Here is a 3,663-nt window from a genome sequence, read left to right as displayed (position 1 = left end):
CATCTCCACCAAATCAACAGGGGGAAACAAAGGCCCCAAGTAAACGTCATTAGAATGCAGTATTATTCTTTAGTATTCATCCTCTTTAGTCTCCAGCCACCTAAACTTTGTTTGCTAATATCCTACTCATCATTCAGGGGCACTGAAGCTCCCATGTTCTACAAAAGCTTTTTCGAATCTCCCAAGTTAGAATTCTTTTTCTCTCTCTGTTCTGCATCACTTCTCGCTGGTAGCTCCGTGATAGCACGTACCACAGGCCGCTTTTCACGGCATCTGCTTGTGTCTGTCTTCTTCCGCCCCAGCCTCCGGATTGAGAGCATTGGCAAGGCAGTGATCAAACACAGTTTACGGGCTGATTCTGCCCAGCTCCCACCCAGTTCCATGAATACAGAAGGTACTCAGTACATGCCTGCTGATTTGGATAGACCACGGGGACATTTTACCATGGCGTTCAGTTTCTGTTAACCTAAGAAATATTTTGAACATCCACGGAAGTACCGGAATCAGAATGATATGGTATTAAGCCTCAGCAGTTTCTTATTAACTATGTGTTCCCAGGCAAATTACTTCATTTCTTGACCCCTCAGTGTTCTGTTTATAACATGGGGCTGAGCTAACTTGCTGGCTTAGTGTAAGGATTAAGTGGGATAATATATGCAAAGCACTTAGCACCATGCCTGGTTCATAACAAGGCTTCAAAAGGCAGCTGTTGTTAGTATGAATGTATTACCACAAGCTCTTCTAACTCCAAGCATAGGAATCATGAAAGTCAAAAACTATACTGTTTAAAAACTGATGAGAATCACTATATTGTACACCTGAAACTAATAGAACACTGTATGTTAACTACACTGGAATTAAAAGAAAAACTAAAAAAAACCTAAAAAATTTTAAAAATTAAAAATCTCATCAATCAAAACTAAATCAATAAAAAATAAAAACTGATGAGAGAGAACCTCTAGACCAAAAGAGAATTAAAAGGTATATCAATCAGTTGCAATGCAGGGCATCTATTATATAGATCCTAACTGAAACTACCTGAACAATGACTTTGTTGGTATTAGGGAATTATCATTAATTTTTTAAGATGTGGTAATGGTATTGCACTTATGGTCTTTAAAGAGAAGAATTCTTACCTTTTAGAGATCTGTCCTGATACAGGTCACAGATTAAAACTTACAGTTTTGGGGATTGGCTTCAAAATAAACTAGGATCGGGGGGAGGGCGCCTGGGTGGCTCATTTGGTTAAGCGGCTGACTTGATTTTGGCTCAGGTCATGATTTCAGGGTCATGAGATAGGTCCCCTAAAGTGGGCTCCACCCTGGGTGCAGAGTTGGCTTGAGATTCTCTCTCCCTCTCCCTCTGCCCCTCCCCCTGGCTCTCGCTGGAAAAAAAAAAAAAAAAAGCTAGGATGGGTTTAGGGCAAGTCAGTGAGGGTTCAGGTGAAATGCAATTGGCTATTGGTTGATAATTGTTGAAGCTGGGTAATTACTTGTTGTCCATTCTTTGAAATTTTGGAGTTTTCCATAAATATTCAGCTACTCCTTCCCATGGGTCAGTTTTCCCCTGGGAAGCAGTCTCTGGGGAGAAAATTCTCTGGGGAGTGTTCTTGGGATCTGAGTCTGTGAGGGTGTGAAGGAAGGAGCACCAGGCAGTGGGAGGAGGATCCATTCACTTGATCAAGGATAAATATTGGTCAATAGCAACAAACAAACAAAAAAAACCCTTTTTATTCCATTTGAAGTACAGTACCTGCATCTTTCACATCCTTAACAAAGGATGTGAAACATCCTTTGTGTGAAACAAAAAAACACCTTCATAGCAGGTGTTTTATTTTTGTATGTTTTTCTGGAAGTCATTTTTCTCTTGATCATTCTACTTACCAGTTATAGCCTGAGGAGGACATTTCTGTCATTCCATGGAACAGATGCAAGTAAGAGACACATGTCCGCTTATACACTTCTTCGGGTTGATGTGTAGCTTTCTCCTGAAATCTTCCTTGAGAAGGAGCCAGAGGAAGTAAATAAAAGCACTGAAAACTCCTAAATAGTCACATTAATTAACACATTATCGCAACCAGTTTTGGTTTCTACTAAGGCTGAATGGCAGGCTTCTGATTTCAACTCACAAGGGAGTGTCCTCTCACCAAAGCCCAGACACAATGCCCTGGCCCTCTGTGTGCATAACCCGCTAAAGGTGTGTGGCCAGAGAGCAGGGACTCGGTTTCAATGAAGGATAAAGATTAGTCCTTCCTCTCTTGTGCTGCAGTATACTTTTAAAATTTGAATGGAGAAAAAAAATGCAAGTTTTTGTTCAAGATTTTATTTATTTATTTGCCAGAGAGAGAGAGAGAGAGACGGAGAGCACAAGCAAGGGGAGCTGCCGACAGAGGGAGAAGCAGGCTCCCTGCTGAGCACGGAGCCCAATGCGGGAATCCATCCCAGGATTCTGGGATCATGACCGGAGCTGAAGGCAGACACTTAAACGACTGAGCCACCCAGGCGTCCTGCAAGTTTTTTTAACTGACTAAAAATGTTAGGTAGATCCTGAATATCTTGGTGAGTGTAACTAAAGAGGAGGTATAAACTATATTTAATGAAACTCTGTTAGTTGCATATACATAGGAAGATTATTATTGCTAGCTAGTCTATGCAATTTGCTAGTAGACACCTGATCGTCATGAATTACTAGAAAGGAGGAGAACCGGTGCTATGTAATTTTAAGTTTTTCACTCTTATTAAGTAGTCCGTCAGCGGAGTGGGGAGCCATTCTACCTGGGTGCAAGCAATAGGGGGGCGTACTGACAAGAATGAAAAAAAACATTTTTTAAGTGAACTAAACATCTTGACTTTTGTTACCACTATGTGAAAGTATTGGGAACCTGGGCAGGCAGGGATAAGATGGGTGGCTTTCCAGCCGTGTGGAGAATCAGCTGAGGTCACTCAAATGAATTTAGCAGGTAGCTGGGCTGGGATGGAAGGTCCCAGTTTCACTTACACGTCTGGTGCCTAGTGTTCCTCCATATGGCTTTTTCCTCTTCACATGGTATCTCATAATTCAGTAGTATGCTTGAGCTTCTTTACATCCAGATGGCTGGTATCTTCGAGCAAATACAGAAGTTGCCAGTCTTTTTAGAGGCGAGACTTTTAGAGGTGATCACTCCTGCCATATTCATTGGTTATAGCAAGTCACAAGATCAGCCCAAGTTTAAGGGGAGGGGAAATAGATTTTACCTCTTCATGTGTTTACAGGAAAAAAAAAGTAATTAATGACATTCATCTTTAGACACTTCTACCTCAGGCAAAATATTTAAAATCACACATAAATACAGAACAAATGAAAACATAGAATTCATTACCAGAAGACCTGTCCCACAAGAAAAGGTTAAGGAAATTCTACAGGCAAAGGAATATGATGCTTGACAGAAAGGTGGATTTACAAAAAGACATGAAGATCTCCAGAAATGATTAAACTGAAAGTAAATTATAAAAGACATTTTGCTTTTAATTGCTCTAAAAGATAATTGATTATTTAACAATGAATCGTAGAATTGTCGCATATGTAGAAGAAAAGTCTATGCCAACAACAACACAAAAGATAGAAATGGGGAACTTACAATTTGGGAATTTCCAGTGGGGCGTTGGAAGTATACTGTCATAACAT

This window comes from Eumetopias jubatus, unplaced genomic scaffold (genome assembly GCF_037043125.1).
Source record: "Eumetopias jubatus isolate StellerSeaLion01/CBP00866 unplaced genomic scaffold, mEumJub1_p1.0 scaffold_6, whole genome shotgun sequence".
NCBI classification, from domain to species: Eukaryota; Metazoa; Chordata; class Mammalia; order Carnivora; family Otariidae; genus Eumetopias; species Eumetopias jubatus.
The sequence above is the reverse complement of the archived record's forward strand: the minus strand, read 5'-3'. Positions refer to the sequence as shown.